Below are 18,507 nucleotides of genomic sequence, written 5' to 3'. Positions count from 1 at the left end.
CGCTTATCACTAGAGCCCTGCATATCCGCAGATTCCCTCGGACCATCAGCAGATATATTCTGTCAAATGGCGGATGCGGATAAAAATGAATCAGTCTTTGCGGATTCCGGATCGGACTCAGATATTCGCCGGTTGGATATACGTATTTTGCGAGGCGGCCCACACTTAGAGTGAGGAGGCAAACTAAGTCTAGAGTGAATAAATAAGTAATGCTATGAATTACGTCACCGAATGTTTCGCGGGAGTAAATTACTGTCTCAGTTAAAAGCAACCAATCGAGGAGAACAATTTTTTATGCCAAGGAAGACCAAGCTGATTCTCGTTAAAAAACAGCTTTAGACAATTCCATTTCACCAAAAATGCTGTCCATCTTCCGAGTAAAACGTGTTATTTCGTTGGGCTTTAAAAGAGCGGAAAGCGTTTTTTGGCATTGAAAACCAGAATAGAAAGCCACAAGTATAGGTGAAACCTCCTCGAGAAGTAAAACCTTATCTGTGTGTCTTTTTCATTTTTTCAGCGTAGTTATGTTTTGTTGATAAGTATGCGGTTTCGGGTTGTGAAACCGATAGGAGGTGTTGCCATTCTTGAATATTGTTATATTTTCACAGTGATGTGCTCACGTCTTACCCTGTATATACGAGTACTTCGCGGCAGTAAGGAACCGCCTTTTTTCTCCTACTTATTTACTGTTTGGCCTCAATAATGCTATTAGCATGTCCTTTATCAATTTTAATGTTTCGAAAGTACGCGCCTGTCTGAAGTGCGTCTCACAAAAAAATAAAATAGGTGAAAATGTTGAAAATATTTACCATTTCAGTGGCACTTCTGGGCAGAATGTCGTAAACTCCCAGGACGATATGAGAGCTGCGATCATCTTTCCAGCGACGCGAGGTGTCGCAGGAATTATAATAATATGACTTTCGCGGTAGTATGACTTCCACCATATTCAGTCTCGAAAAGTTCTGTTGCAAAGATAAGCAAACGTCGTATCCAGAACTTTATTTTTAAATTCACACTTGATTTTCTGATGCGACATGGAAGCGGGAATCGCGGGTTTGATACGGCTTCAAGTTTTTCGGATGCGGTACATTTCGGATTAGGATGCAATAATTTCAGAAAATTACAAATGTGTTTCGAATGCGGATCCAAAGTCTGGAAATGCGGATCGCATCCGGATGAACAAACTGATATCCGCGCGGGGGGCTGTGCTTATCAGTTATTAGCCCTTCCAACCCCTTCCCCTCTCTTATCCTATGTCTAAAAGTCAATTTTTGTGGGCAAAACCTCTTCCATTTATTTTTGTTTTCCTCTCATCAATGAGACCTTTTCTCACTCACTCATCACGCAGGCTCAAACTGCAAAGTCATGGGGATATGGGTCTAGCTCGGCGTCTAATATTAATAAAATAAAGGTGATGCACATTCTTAGTGGTAGTTACACAGAGCAATAAACAAAAATGGCAACGTGCAGAAGCGATCGTTGAAATTAGTTATTGTTTGAGTTATAAAAACACCCATAATCTACTGTCACGCTATGTGTGGAAGCATTAAATACCAAGTGGCATTGACCTCGCCTATGGGGTTTGCTTGAAAGCAAATATTCGTGTAGTCCTACCACGGGTTTCTGCAAAAAACGATTAGCACATCAAGTTTATACTATTAATTTTTTCAAGATTTATGTTTTAAGTTCAAAAAACGTGCTTACGATTACCATCGATTCAAGTAGTGTTTTGACATTAGCTATTGGAAAGCTCGACTATAAAACATGTAGTTGCAACAATTGCAAAACAAACCGTTCCCTGCAAATCGACGAAAGATATTTACTCTTTTTTACAAGCTCTTTTCCACCCTCTGGTAGGAATTTAGTTTCACTCAGAGCAATTCTCAGTTCTATCACGCTCTGAAATGTTCAATACGTAGCCCATAGCTTAACTCTTTCTCGGTCTCTAAGCACTTCTAATTGGTTTCAAGTACCTAGAATGAGGTGCATCTATATGGTAGGTGTGCGGCACAAAACAAGGAAAAGCCCGCTGAGAAGTAAAAAAAAAAACGCAATTTTCTTTGTAATAATGTTGCAGCGACAATTACGAGCAGGATCTTACAGGTTTAAAGCCGCATATCATTTTTATTTGGATGTACGCAAATTATGGTTGGATAAAACGAAAGCTCTAGAACGAGTGTAAAATCTTACTTTACGCTGCTATGAAAACTGTGTCTTCGTGTTATCTGTTTTTTTTTTTTCTCCTATATCGGTGATGAAGAAATAACTCACCATCTAACCGCTCTCCCAATCTCCGATTTCGTTATTTATGTTCTCCGCGGAACTTCTTGATCATGTGGTTTTACTAGTTGCAAGGAGCTTTGCTGCCTGTATAGAGTGATCCACCAAGTAGACTTCTCTTTTTCGTGGATATTTTCGGCTTTCTTAATCTGATTTTAGTTTCGATGCGTACAGTATCTTTCGAGGGTATGCCCTTTGCATATTTAGAAGAAGTGTACGACTACGAATAGAAAAATGATTTGTTCGTAAAAACGCAGACTGCTTATTTAACTACTCCGCTTGGCACAGACAGCTCCTCAAGTAACGTATTTTCATATTCTGCAGAAATACATAATAGCATACTTGCAAATCGTGCGATGGGAAAAGTTAAAACAAAACGGACGAAGGCAGCAGGAACAGATCGTTGTCGTCATACGTTAATTTCTTTTCCCCGTTGTCAGGTTTATAAATATGACGTTTCCAAACCAACTCGCCCGCACTCTCATTTTTACGAGACATTATTTTGACAACAAATAACCAGATTTCTCAAGCACCACCTCTCTTCTAAATATCTTCCTCCAACTTTCTCAAAACGCGTCTCGTCAATTATTTTCATAGTTTTTCTCAAAGGCAAGAGATAAATAATTATGACAAAATCGCCCATGTCGGTGCGCTCATTCTTGACTATATGCGTGAGCATTTGGCGCGGAGGTCCCAACTCAATAAAAAGCACGATTCCAAACTCCTTAGCAACTCGCCTACTGTCGTGTTCGAAGATCAAGGCAGTTCTCCCCGGCGTCGGAGGTTTCTGATGCAGCCACCACAGCTTCCCTCGATCGCCGCCTACGGTCAACATAATGTCGTGATCGAAAAGCCAATCTTTCCTCCCTGGTGCCGGCGGTTTCGCCCAAACTTCGTCGTCGCTGCGTCTCAGTTTTACGTTTTCTGCGTTGTCGCGTACGCTGTGCCTCCGCCACGTGCTCTCGGTCTACTCTACTTCGGCTATTCGGCTACCGCGTCGTGTCTTTTGAAGCGCGCCCGAACACAATTTCACGAGAGGCCTAAGGGTGGTAAGAGAGAAAGTAGACGCAAGGAACGAACAAACGGAGCGAAAGAGCATGGTGAGAACCACGCATCGGACTCAGAAAACCAATCCAGTCCAGCCCAGTGTGAACCATGACAGTCTAGAGGAAAGGCAGCTGCATGCACCACAGTGATACATGCAAATACATACATGTATTTCAAATATTTGAGGTGATGGACTTTAAGAGAGGACAAAACACGGTGCGATATTATACGCTTAAACTTTCAGGGTTGAATATTTCGTAGATTAAAATATTGTCACTCTTCAAATATCTGAGCTCAATTGATTTCTTAGGCCACATGCGAATATTGCAATTTAAACTGGGATGATGCCACGTTAATATTATTTTATTGTGAATTTGAATTCCGCGACTCGCCAGCATAAGCGGTTAGAGGCTTTTAAAGGTTTCAGGAAAAACCATTTCCCCTAGTGTGGTTGAAAAATTAACGTGTTTTCGCCCAAGCATTCCTTAATTCATTTGTTTATGCTGTGATATAAATATGCTACGAAGATTGCTTTTTAGACTCAATAGATTAATACTTGTAAGATATGATGTAGCATATTCTGACGGAAATGCGAAAAGAATAAACACCGAAAGCACTTTTAGCGATTAGTGGTTTATATTATTTTAATTTCCCGATATATTTGAAAGAACTGCACTTGAGATTCCAGGAATAAGGACACCAATCAATAAAAAATAGCCACTACAAAATATATGACAACACGCCCATAGGCTGAAGCAAACGAAGACGCAGTTCTTAGATAACTACCGTTGCACGTTCGCATGCTTCTTTATAGCACTGCTTGCCAACTAAATTCTCTGTTTGCATTAATTTCGGGAGCTGACGTAGTGGCAATTCAAATAAATACCAATAAACGTATTTTATCGTATAAAACAAATATCCATTGCATATAAAGAAGTATGTAGTTACTAAATCATGAAGCTCAAGAACAAACATTATACTGTTTCAAACATTCCGTCGTAATCTTTCGGAAATATTCCAAACTGACTATAAACAGACATGATTTGATTCAAAAAGGCAAGCTAATATATTGCTTTCTTTACAATAGTATTTACATTAAGAATTTTGTTGATTTGTAGACCTGGTGCACAAACTTTATTACAAAAAACGTTCTATTTAATATCTGTTTTTTGTAATTTTTTGCGCGTTCTTGCTTAGAAGGACAATACGTGACTGAGAAACGCAAGGACGTTCTGGCCACAAGTTTCGGTTTATAAACTTTAAAACGATTTTCGCGTCTCATTCTTCAAACGTCAGAACGATCGGAGATTCACGGTCGTCTTCGCAAAAAGGAAACCTCCATTCTTCATAAGCAATTCACTTACTGTATACTCCGTATTACTTTAAATCTGAAATTCACTTACTGTATACTCCGTATTACTTTAAATCTGACAGAAGCCCATCAGTCAAGCAGGACAAAAAGTGCACCACCGCGGTGGCGCTCACTGCCTTTGTGTTTTTTTTTTTAATCGACTATAACGAATAACGCACAGTGAATGCCCTGCGATTCTGCGTTTTTTTTTCTGCACAAAATGGGTTTAGCCAGTAATAGCAAACCCACACAAACCACAAGCGCCGTTTGCGCCACCTTTTAGGACCCCGCTATATTGGCCCATTCAAATCGTTGAGCAAGCTACGGTTTCGACTTAAAATAACATGGTACTACATCAAAATCTTTTATGCCCTGGTCATCAAACTGCACCCTAGCTCAAAATGTAATTTAATTCAAGCATTTTCTCAAACCTATTGCACTAACCCTAGTTCCAACATCAAAATAACGGGACGAGGAACATATATATATATATATATATATATATATATATATATATATATATATATATATATATATATATATATCAAGTGCACACAATACAGAGGTTACAATACGCGAAACTTTTTCGCGGTCTCGCTCCAATTTTCAGTTTGACTCGCATCCTCGGTCAAGCGTCAACTATTTTTTGACAGAGGAGCATCGATGTTTCGTTTTTCTTCACAACGCAAAATGAACACCAGGAGAGATTTGCTTCTCGCTTATCTAGCAAAATGCCACGAATAAATGCTGGCACCCAGCAAATCAAAAATGATTTAAGCTTGTCACACATATTGCCATGCCGCTTTGCAACACTTGCAAACATTCTCTATAACGATGATTACCTATGAAGCTTAAATAAAACTATTTCTGTACATATTTTTATTGTTTTATTATGTGAACATAGAGTGCGCCTTTTAACGTTTCCCGAGCAAATGTTTATATTTTCAAAAGACACCATCTGGAGAGTAGGGCACGTGAATAATGGTAGTGTTTTTTTAGTTTAATAAAGACATAAATTAATTTGTTCGTTGAAGAAGTACATTCCATCTACCAAAAAGAAGATCCGTATTTCAACCAAACTCGTTCCTTCACTGCATTGCTTGTACAAAACGCCCGTACAAAACACCCATAGTTCGAAAGTTGGCGTTATAACAGAGTTTCTGAAATAACTTGCCGAAAGCCTAATGGCGTGATCCGTCCGTGCGAGATTATGACTGGTACAGAATCTTACTCATGATTAACAACTTTCACGGCTTGTACTTGTACAGAGTCTTACTCACACATAAGAACTTTCGCGGCTGAACAATTGACTTTTCTGGCTCCTATAAGAAGAGTCTGAAGGTTGATGTATGGTAATCTTCAGAGATCCCACGTTCAATGTGCTAAAGTATATTTCTAAAAACGCCAGCATTAGCGATTCTACATGGTGCATTTTTAGGCGGCACATATTCGTTATAAAAGCAAGGTCCTGAAAGCCTCACAAATACGGTCAATTTAGGTGAGTTATACTGTCAGGAAGATATACATTAGAGGGCTTATAATCACGATCAGTCAAATAAGTAACTAAATACTATTCACAAACTTTTTTAGTGAGCAAAAATAAAAGTATCGTTCCAAATAAAAACTTGCCGAGCGTCATCAAAAACGACTAAAAGAGTCATTAAGAAAATCCTTGACCTTTGGAAAGGAGAGTAGTGCGCTAGGGTTAGCAATCGTGCAACAAGCAAAGGGCAGGCGGTGAAAAAGCGCGAATGATAGAAGATAAGAAAAAATGCGCGAACGCGTTATCGCGCTCACACTCTTTCCTATTGTACGATTGGTAAATTTAGAGCTCCACTGGGCTTCTTCCCACATGCCCAAGGACTCTCTAAAATTTACCTGTTGAGTTGTTTTCGACTGCGCCCACGAAGTTTATGATTGGAAGCCCATGTCTATCTGTTTCTATTTAAAATTTATATAACCTATTTAAGTTAATCAGTCGACTTTTCGTGGTGATTGGCGCCCTATCTCATGTCCGCCTGGCCGTATCATTCACCTTCACAAACCACATTTGTGTAGCGCTCACGGCTTCTTTTTTTCTTTTAACAAATCTGCGACGTCTAAAAAATCACCTTGAATAATTCGTGCATGGGAACATTCCTGCGTTTTAAGAGGAGTTAGTGTTATGGCAAATACCGATAAATACAAAACAGCCGGTGTTATCAAAACCGAGGAAGACCGAAAAACACAACAAAACAAATTTCAGTAATGCTGGACTAAGAAGAATTCAAGGTAATTCGAAGAAATAATTTAGTTTTATGTTGTGCTAATCACGAACGGATTTTTTCTTATATTGCTTAAGCTGCTCCTGTCGTCGGAACAACGCTTTTGTTTTGTTTACCTTTTTTATCGGCGTCGTTATGTTTTTCTAACTAATCTGGTCACAAGCATGCTCATTGCATTTTGGGGAATCCCACTCCCGTGTCCTACTTGCTCTAACGAAACTTTCAATAAACGCCGATATCTTGTCATCGACCCCCCCCCCCCCCTCCCCTAAAACAAAACACAGGCTTTCGAAAGAAAAAATAAAAAGGTAAGATAAGGAGTTAATAAATTTCTAAATCACAGAACTGTATTTGTAGCTCCAGTCTTAACTATTTATATCTAGGAAGGAGCAGCATTAAACAGAAGTATCCGGGTTTAATATATTATGAAGAAAAGATAATTGAACCCTAATAAAACAAAGAAAGTACTTCAAAGTTTGACTGTGTCTAAACTCAACTTTAACAAAGCCTGCTTTTCTTTTCTAAACAAAAGATGGGGTCTGTAAACTTTCAAACGTGTGCCGCAGGTACGAAATATCTGTCACACTCTGGGACAACGCGTCGATGTGGCCACAGGCCGTGATTAGAGCGCACAAGACCTCCAGTATATGTGTGTTAGCGATTATACTCAAATATTCATATCTCAAATATCAATTAGAAGAGTTATATTCATCATCAACTTAAAGCTGCAATGCCAAACAAGTCACCGGGCATCGTATTATTGATCCTTGACCACTCATTTAGCAGCATCAGGTGACAAGAACGCGAAGAAAAAAGAAAAAAAATATCACGAACCACGAAAGAGAGAGAGATCCTTTTAGTTTGACAACTCTTAGTCTGAGTCGTCACTACCTAAGGAGCCCTCCAGGACCCTGGCTGTGGTGCTATCTCCGGTTGATAGGATCCCCTCATGTGTTTGATGTAGGCCACCAGCAACAGAGTTCCTAGGGTGGAACGGTCCAGCTCTCCCAGGAACAGTGAATGGAAGTGAAACGGAAATCGGGTTAGAACGGGGGGGGGGGGGGGAAGGGGAAGAAAGGGCTTTGGGACATTTCCAGTAAATGTGTAAGGCTGTAGGGTAACCGTCGCATACCTGACACACCGGTTTGCCCCACCTATTTTCATTGTGGTGCTGTATAGCGTCGTTGGGCAGCGTACATGTGCGTGCCTAATGGATTCGGGCTGCGACCTCTCTAGTGTGTGTGTGCGATGGGGAAGAAAGAAGCAGCCATTATCTTTGACTTCCTTGAGCGGGCGTGGCGTTGTTTCCGGTGCTCGGCTCTGGCCTTTCTGGGACAACAGTTTTCTGGTCACCTAGTGGAGTTGCTCGGTGTTAAAGGGGCCCTGCAATCATATTTAAGCATCTACATTTTTTTTTTTGCGGTTTGCACGTCTCTTGGGGCTAGGGCAAGCCAGCGGGCGTGGAGAGAGTAACTAAATATCAGTGCTTCATATTTTAACCGGACGACGCGGAAACCTCCTCCACTGACGAGGGCGACCCGCGTTGCCGAAAGCACGCGATATGTGGTGTCTTTAGTCCTGGGCTTATTACTGGTCAGAGCCGCTAAAAGCTTCTTTTTAGTCGAAATACAAAATATAAGTGGCGCGAACTGTTTCAATTATTTATAAAGTTGTTTTTGTTCAGTATTTTAGATCAGAAAACGAAACAAATGCAGCTTATAAAGTACGGAAACAAGAAAAGACCCGTCGACGAACCAGCCAAAAAGCGGCGGAAAAAATGGCGCATACTGGAAAGGGCTGGTGGGATGAGGCGCCAACGAACGGCGAGCGTAGAAAGGTCCCGGATGTACGCAGCGGCGCTGCGGTCATATACCGGCTTGAGGATCCGACCGATTCCGAGCGTTCCGAAGGCTTTCCGCGCGGGCTTGGCTGGCGATTTGGCCATTTGCGGTATGGCAGCGCGAAGTGGCTCCCGTTCTGAACTGATCTTTACCCCGTGTTTGCTGTCGTTTGTGGCCCCTGAAGTGTTATGCCGAATTAGTCTTTAATCGCGCAGCAAAAGCAATGCGAGCGCCCTGGCCGCCCGCTCCCTACAGCCTATCTAACACGTGCTTTAGTGGCGCCCTCTCGAGCCGTCAAAACGGAGTGCGGCAGCCGTGAGCACTCGATGAGCTCATTACTCCTTCTTTAGTTCACGGCCACTCAAGCCAGCGCCCATGACGCCATGAAGGAGGTTATTTTTTGCTTGTTTTTGTAATTCTAATTTGCCTATCACTTTTAAAATCAAGCGAAATTTGAGAAAAAAAAAAGTTTTTTTAAGTTACTACGTTCACTGCGCTCAGGCTCGGTGCAAATTAAAAACCAGTCAAAAGGTTGTTGCAGGGCACCTTTAAATGTTCGCGAGCAAAGGCATGAGCTCGTTCATTGCCCTCTATCCCCTGGTGACCGGGGATCCACTCGAGGAGGACCTGAAGCGTAGGATGTTTGTGCATGTATTTAGTGAGTTTTGTGCGAGTGTGATCTGGGAGTATATTTTGTGGGAAAGCACATAGCGCTCCCTGACAATCTGTGCGTATTGTGATGGTATCAGTGTTGTGTGTGTTTAGGCAAACGGCTTCAGTAATGACCTGAATCTCGGCGGCCATAAGAGGAGGTACCGCTCCATTACTACACATAGTCTGTTTCGTTGGTCCCACAACAGCTGTGGTGGTCTCCTCTGGAGTATGTGCGGCGTCCGCATAGTAGGTGTGGCTGTCAGGCGTTGCTAGATGTTTAGTATATGCTTGTCGTCTGCCTGGGTGAATGTCCACATTTGATTGATTGATTAATTGATTGGGGGTTTATGGCTCATCAGCAACTAAGCTGTTGCGCCAAGCCTAAACTATTGTAATTCGGGTTTAAGAAGAGGAAAGAGCTATAGTAGCGAAATATATGATAAAACCATGAACATGAATGTGTATAAGTGTAAACAATATGACAATGAATTTATAATGGAAAGTAAAATCACAGTCGGTGTAGAAGACCGATATCTGTGAGGAAATTAAAAACACAACTATATGGAATGAGCGGTTCGTCACTTAGTAGTAGGGCGAGGTGTAGTGGAATGTGTTCTTTATAAAGCAGTGAGAAGTGTTTATACCGGCATTGGTCATACATAGGGCATTCAAGGACTATGTGCCTAATACTTAGAGGTAGGTTACAGTGCACACATTCAGGGGCATCCTTCCCGCTCAAGAGGTGTCCATATGTGAGACGAGTATGACCGATTCGTAACCTACAGAGTATGACTTCATAAAAGCGCTCCCGATGTCGGGCACTCTCCCACTCGCCCAGAAAAGGCTTGATTGCGTTCAGTTTCTTGACGGTTTCGCTGTTCCACTGGAGCTGCCACTTTGCTTTAATGCAACGTTTCAGAGAGCTGTGGTAGTCTTTGCAGGGCATTTGGTGTCTGTCAAGTTCTCTATCATTAGCAGAGCTAGCTGCACAATCAGCTGCTTCATTTCCAGTAATGCCAACATGGCTAGGAACCCAGCATAAGACTATGTCAAGATTTTTCTTAGTAGCCAGGATAATCTTGTGCTTTAACTCAGAAACCAGTGGGTTTTTTACACGGTTCATTGATGCGACTTCCTTCAGAGAGCTTAAAGAGTCGGTGTAGATTACAGCGTGAAAAAGTCGTATTTTGATTATGTAATCAACAGCCAGCAGCGAACCATAAAGCTCTGCTGTTAGTATAGAGGCTTTTGAATTTGAAAGGTCAAACCCTTTCTTTGTGTTCAGTAGTGTTTTCACCTACGTTCGCCGGGTAGCGGTGGTTATGCTAGAATGCGACCCTTTATGTGAGTGTCACACAGCCATGATCAAGGGAGATAAGAGAAGGTTTACCGAAATGTCATTGTGCTCTTGTCATTTTTTTTTTTTGTAGAGACGGCGTTGGAGATGGGGTATTTAAAGCGTGTTCGAAATAAACTTTGCAGCTGAGTTTGAGACGTTGCCTCCTCTTTTACTACCTTCTGTTGTGTTCTCTTCCTGCCCCAGTCTCAGGTTTACAATCATGTTATTCTCTTCACCTGATATACAGATGGTCCCACCATAGCACAGTCTACTACCGAGTCTTTTTTTTTTTGTCCCGTCTGTATAAAAACTGGCATACTCGTGATATTTAGACTGAAGCTCAAATAAGTCCTGCCTTATGACTTCCTGTGGAACATTCTTTTTGTTATACTTGGTCAGTGTAAGGTCGCAATGTATGTGGCAGTTGTTCCATGGAGCTATATCTGGTGGGTACTGGACTAGCTGAGGCTTTGCATCAATCCCAACAGATTCTGCTGCAGTATTATTCCTCATAGAAAGAGGGGGGACTATGGAAGGTTTGTTTTCAAATGTACGTTGGAACTTGATAGTCTCAATATTATCTCGAACGGGGTGCTCCGCGACAGAGCGCACCCTGACAGAGTACATAAAACCCAGGGAAAATTTCCTATACTCAAAGGACAGTTCGTTTGCTTCCGCGTAAAGGCTAAGCACTGGGGAGGCGCGAAATGCACCTGTAGCCAATCGCAGTCCCTGATGATGAATAGGATCTAACATCTTTAGAACTGATGCCCGAGCAGAGTTATAGACAATACAACCATAATCAAGCTGAGAGCGAATGACTGAGCGATAGATACGCAAAAGACACAGTCGGTTGGAGCCCCATGATACATGTGACAAGACATTAAGGATGTTCAGAGATTTAAGACACATGAGTTTTAAGCTCTTAATGTGTGAAACGAAAGTCAACTTGGAATCCAACACAAGGCCCAAAAACTTGCGTTCATTTTTTACAACAATAGGAGAACCATACATGTTCAAAGACGGTTTCTGAAGAGCACCACGTCGACGAGAAAAGCTGATACAAGCTGTTTTTTCGGGTGAAAATTTTAAACCATTTGTATCGGCCCATTTGACCAAATGATAGACCACAAGTTGGACGCGACGTTCACAAACTGAGGAATTACAGGATGAAACAGAGATTTGGAGATCATCAACATACAAAGAATACTGCACTGAAGGAGGAATTGCATGGCCAATGGAATTAAGTTTGACGATAAAAAGAGTGACACTCAGCACACCCCCCTGAGGGACTCCATTTTCCTGTAAAAATTCCTGAGAAAGAGTTTTTCCCAGCCTTAAGCGGAAAGTACGCTGCTGCAGGTAACTCTGTGTAGCACGCAACATTCGGCCACGGAAACCAAGATCGAACAACTCCTGCAGTATGCCGTAACGCGAGACCGTGTTGTATGCCCTCTCCAAATCAAAGAAGATGGAGAGACACTGTTGCCTGTTGACAAACGCCTCACGTACGAAGGTCTCAAAGCGGACGAGATGATCGGCAGTGGACCGTGCTGAACGAAAGCCACACTGGAACTTCTCAAGGCAGTTGTTTCGTTCTAGAAAAAACATCAGTCTCTTGTTAATCATCCTTTCTAATGTCTTGGAAAGACTGCTAGTTAGAGCGATTGGTCTGAATCTAGATGCACAAGAGGGATCTTTTCCGGGCTTCAGTACTGGTACAACGATAGCAATCTTCCAAAAGGATGGAAAGTGGCCCTCGAGCCAAACTCTATTAAAAAGGTACAAAATTAGCTCCATAGTGGATGGATGAAGATGTTCAAGCATTTTATAATGAATACCATCTGGTCCAAGGGCAGTTTGTTTGGGACAAAGAAGTGTCATTTGAAGTTCATATAATGTAAATAGAGTATTATAGGGTTCGTGCGTGCCACCTGATGTGTTAACAGCTTTTGTTTCTGCATTTATCTTGTGTCGCTGAAACGTCTGAGTATAATGTTGGGAACTGGAGACATACTCGAAATGCTCACCAAGGATGTTGGCCTGTTCCTCAAGACTTGCAGGGCACACTCCATTTCGACTCAGGAGTGGGACAGTGAATGCTGGGTAAGAGCCGTCAATTTTATGTACACGATCCCAGACATCCTTCGCAGATATAGTGCTGTTAATTGAGGAAGCGTACCCTCTAAAACTCTTTTTTCTTTGCTTGCCTTCGAGTCCACCTCGCCTGGGCCCTTTTTCTTTTAAATTCAATAAGATTGTGTGTTGTAGGGTAGCGCCTAAAAATACCCCAAGCTCGATTTTGTTCTTTTTTGGCCAAACGGTAATCTTTGTTCCACCAGGGCTTAGGTCTCCTGTGTAGATGCGAGGACGTAATGGGCATATCACTCACCACCTGTAAAATGTGGTGAGTGATATGTTCAGTGGCTCTGTCGATATCGATATCGTCAAGTGATGTGCATGCCGAAAGAGACGATTCTTTGAAAGTTGACCAGTCGGCGTTTTCGAATTTCCAACGAAGAGAGCGCTTGTGGACTGTCATGGGAAGATGGTTAAATTCTAAAATGATGGGAAAGTGGTCACTTCCGTGAGGATTGGGGATGACTTTCCATAAAGACATTGGGAATAATGATGGGTGACAAATAGACAGGTCAATGGAAGTGAAAGTGTGAGTTGTTGAACTAAAATATGTGGCTTCATTTGTGTTAACTAGGCACAATCCCGAGGAAAGAAGAAAGCGTTCAATGAGAGCCCCTCTAAGATCTCGTCTGCCACTCCCCCACAAAGGATTGTGTGCATTAAAATCTCCCAAAAGCAGAAAAGGTGGTGGGAGCTGACTAACAAGGTCTTTAAGCTCTTCAATCATTAGCTGATAACTGGGGGGTTTATATAAGGAACAAACGGCAATTCAACGATCTAACAAAATGCGGGCTGCCCCTGCCTCTAGCGAATTCTGCAGAGTCACTTCGCTACATGGGGTTGTGCGTTGCACTACGACTGAACGCCTCCAGATGAATGAACGGCTTGTAACCGGTCCTTGCGAAACACCTGGAAGTACTTTAATATATTAGTGTGGCTCGCTTTTAGATGCATTTCCTGCAAGCAAAATGCGATGGGGCCGTGATCATTTAGTAGCTGGCTCACACCGTCATAGTTAGGAAGGAGGCCTCTACAGTTCCACCGAAGAAAAATAGACATTGATATTCTAAAAGAAAGTCAGATCAATATATATATATATATATATACCAGTGAAAGCTAGAACATAAATTTACGGGGCTTTTGGTGCCTCAACACGTGGGATTGTTTTTTTTCTTAGAAGTGTCCTTTGGCCGTCCTACAACATCAGAGGAGACCAAAGGAAGAGATTCTGTTTCAGGGAGAGACTGGTCGTCTTCAGAGAGCGGTAGTCCCTCGTCCATTTTTTCATCCGGCGAGAGCGTTGGGCCCTTGGGCGGAGGAGGAGGTTGTTCTGTCCGGCTGGGCTTCAGGTGGCTGAAGAAAGCACGAGGAGAGAGCCCTCGACTCCTGCCAGAAGGGCCAGCTAGGGCCGCTGATGGCACTCTGGTACCTTGGAGGAAGTGGTACCCTCCTTGGAGTGTACAGCACCCTTAGAACATGCAGGTGATTGAGTGTGCGTCACCTTCAGAGTTTCGAAAGGGGACCCCTGTGGATTGGACAGGTCTTCCGGAGAAGTCTTTGTCTCCACAGATGCCGTAGACAGTGGGGGTCCCTTCAACACTGCCTGGGCATAAGAATCCCTTGGCTGAAAGGCAAGCTGTTCTTTGGCTGTTTGGTAGCTAAGGTCTTGTTTTACATTAAAAGTTCAGGACATCTTTTTCCTCTTTCCATTTTGGACCGGAGCGAGAAAAAGCACGGTGAGCTCCACTACAGTTCACACATTTGACTTCATTTTCGCAGATATCTCCTACATGGTCAGTACCACCGCACTTTCCACACGTTTCTCGGCCGCGGCAGTTTCGGGAACCATGCCCGAAACGTTGACAGCGGAAACACCGCTGAGGATTTCGGATGAAAGGGCGGACTCTACAGTTCAAGTACCCTGCCTTCACGGTGGATGGAAGAGCATGGAGCTCAAATGTGAGTATCAGATGGCGGGTTGGTTTTTCTTGTCCGTCACGTTTTAAGGTGATTCGTCGAACAGCAACGACAGCACTCTTGCGCAGACCTTCGAGGATCTCGTCTTTACTGCATTCGAGAAGGTCATCTTCTGAGATGACACCGCGTACAGTATTCCGGGTACGGTGGGGGATGACAGTAACCGGGTAGTCTCCCAGGCTTGTCATCTTCAATAGTGCTGTGCTCTGTGGCTTATTTTCTACCTCAACAAGGAGGTCTCCAGCAAGCTTCTTTGCCTTATAACATTTTCCAACCACTTGTTCTAAATGCTTTGCAATGACAAAGGGAGAAACTTTTGACAAATGCAGTGTCACTTGTAGACTGAACTACAAGAAATCGAGGATATTTTTCTGGTTCATTGGCTTTTTCGAAAGTAGGGGGAGCGGGGCGAACCCTTTTCGGGGGTCGCTCTGCTCAGGTTTGGGAAGAGAGGGGCGCCATAAAAAGGCAAAGGGTTTTCGGAATCTCTGGCGCGCCGCCCACCACGGAGCCCAACGAGGGAATAATAAAACCCCATAACAAATATGGATTTGCTGGAAGCATTACTCTATTAACGCTACCCAGAAACTATAACCAAGTGTGGATCTGGACGAGTGTCTCTGTCACCACCCAAGGTTAGCCCTTGCCGCCAAAGGAGTTGAAAAGGAAAGAAGAGAAATGAGAAGAGTGAAAAGAAGGAGAAGACAAAGGTGAAAGAAGGGAGGGGATAGTAGAAGAAGTGGTGACTAGACTGAATCATCCTGGCCGGGCCTTACCAGGACTCCCGTCTATGAGAAGCGGGGGCCGAAGTGGTGTATTGCCTCGCCCAGGGGGCCCCGAAGGGTCCAAACCTACCCCGGGCTCTGCTCAACCACCAGGATGCCTTTTTCCCCAGACGCGGGAAAGCCACACACAGCCAGACGTGGGTGGGCGAGCCCGCATGGCTCGGGGTCCGTGGAGACGCCACTCTTCAAACACCTGCTTCCACAGGTGCCCCCTGCGGGGGAATGTCCACATATATATACTTGGGAATGGGTAAAACCTTTATGTTAGGAATAGAATCCCACGGCGGTGCCCTTAGCGAAAACTAGGTTACTTTAAGTATACTTTACGGTCTTTTAAGATACTCATTCTCACGAAGTATACTAAAATTGTCCTTAAAGGATGCTAGCCAGAAGTAGGCTTGTACTATTAGTGTCCTTTCTTAGTATGCTTGAAGTAAGTACTGTAATAGTATACTTTTAGTAAACTAGCTAAGACCTAAGTAGCTTCTAAGTTCATGCGAAGCGTCTTACTAGTAGCCTGCCCTGGGTATCTTTTAGTGCACTAGAAGAACGTTATGGAAGTAAGCTGGAAGGATCTTGTAAGTATTCGTGCAGTGACTTATCAGTTGCCTCTCTAAGGTTTCTTTTAGTGAACGAAAAGTTTACTATGGAAGTGCGCTGAAAGGATAATCAGAGCATGCACCGAGTATGCTTAGCTGCGCTCACCATGAAATGAGGACAACATTGTGCTTCGTCGCTGTGTCTGTGTCATGAAATAGCGTCAGCAGCTCGCGTTGTTTCGAGCGCTGTGGCGTTTCAGTGCTGTACGTGAGCCCCCTGATCAAGTTCTCAGCGTTCCGGTGGCAGGCGTGACCGACTACGTCTGCGATTGCACCGTCCCAGAATGAGTGTAGTGACCATTATAAGTTGCGCACACGCTGTGGACGCGTAGCTTCCCGGCGTGGCGATCAAGAAATGAGCCGCCTGGAAACGACAACAATAGTTGCGTTGACGCAGTGGTTACCCCTCACAAGAGCGCAAGAAAAACTGTGAAAGGTACGTTTAGTTGATATCTTCAGGAATATGAAAGGTAGCCGCTGCAGTCTCAGCGTAGTTGTTGTCGTTTCCAGTTTGTTCTGGTTACACGGACGCGGTGAGCAGCCTGCAACAGCGAGTGAGATACGCTATTACCGTTTGATCCACCAGCTTCGGGAGGCTGATATCACATCGCAACCCGCAAAAGTCAGGAGCTTGGCGGATGAATCCGAACACCGCGTACAAAGAAAGTGATTGCTTGGTGACAATCAACAAATATGCGAGCATGACCGACTACGTCTGTGATTCCATCGTTTAATCATCAGTGCTACGTGTTATTTGCCCCACCAACATCGACGAGCAATCTTCTGTCGTCGATAGTTCTCAGTCGGATTATAAAGCAGTGCAGTTTGTGTAGTGGTGCACCAGGTCGCGAAATCGATGCTCCTGAGTTTCGTCGACGCAGAAAAAACAAGCTTCATCGTGTCTGCGTCTGAGAGCTCCGCGTGGTTTCATTGCAGTGTTAAAATTCGAATGATTTGGGGTCTGTTGCTGTCGTGACGCGTTTGAGTTCTTGGTATTTCTATCAGTCGCGAGCGTGACCGACCACGTTTGCAAATACGTCGCTTTTTAGACTTAAGCTAGGTGGCGCAAGCTACCGCCCGTTACAAAGTGCGTTGCAAGGTGCTGCAGTAGTATCCATACCCATACAATCATCCAGATGGTGCCGGATTGATCAGCCGTCAGTTTTGTTGTCTTTAAATAAACCAGTTTTTTTTATGAACGTTCGATGATGTTACTTCGAAAACTTTAGCATTCCGAAGTGGGATTACCGCTGAGCCTTCCCGGAACAGTGGTGGCTGCGACAGCCACGTTCACGCCGACGAACGTGAGTCTTCTTCGCGGGCGGTGGTGCGCGTCCATTGTTTCCGCCACCGACGAGAGGCCGTTCACTGTTCACGTTGACTCGACGAGAAAGCACAGCCATGGCCGCGGACCGTGAGCTCGTACGGACCCTGGCGTCGCAACCGGGCTTCGCATCGGTGACCGCGATGCCAGACTTGACGGCGTCCATTCCCGCCTTCTCTGACTCGTCGTCGGCAGCGAGCGCCATGAAGTGCGCGGGACTGGGAGGCGCATATCAACACGGTGGCGGCGCAACGCAGTCCGGGTGGAGCGATGAAATAACGCTCGCTGTTGCTTCATCGAAGGTGAGCGGGACGGCTTGAGTGGCATCCAACGACCGGGAAGCGACTGGAAACTTGGTCGAAATGGGCTGAAGAACTACAGATGGTGTTCCCCGATGATGACGATTCGCACTCTACGAGATGATGCTCCGGCGGACACAGACCGGGTGAGTCCGTCGCTGATTATTTTTTCGACAAGAGCTTCTTCTGCTCGAAGTGTGACGTCAAGGAAATGAGTTTACAATGGCGCAGCTTATAATCGCGGAACTTCGGAACATGAACCACGCTGTGATCCTGCGGCTTCAACAGCGACGTTCGCAACGTCTTTCGAAATTTTGCAAAAACTTGCTGATTTTTTTTTCTTGAAATCACTCGTTGCAGAACAAGCAGCCCACAAGAAAAAAAAAAGACACTGTGGAGGACAAGCTTCTCAAAAAGCTTCGCCAGGAGCTTAAAGGTCACAGGGTATGTATAACAACATTTTTGTTAGAAAGTGTTAGCTTTATGGAGAGCGCATCAGATTTATATAATGTTGCCATTTTGGTGCTTGGTTAGATATATTTTAATCAATGTCATTATTGCTTTTTCAAGTGTACTTATCAATTATTCATTCATGCAAACTGCAAGCT

Source organism: Ixodes scapularis, unplaced genomic scaffold (genome assembly GCF_016920785.2).
Source record: "Ixodes scapularis isolate PalLabHiFi unplaced genomic scaffold, ASM1692078v2 PGA_scaffold7__128_contigs__length_106722199, whole genome shotgun sequence".
Taxonomy (NCBI): Eukaryota; Metazoa; Arthropoda; class Arachnida; order Ixodida; family Ixodidae; genus Ixodes; species Ixodes scapularis.
This window is presented reverse-complemented; position numbering follows the sequence as displayed.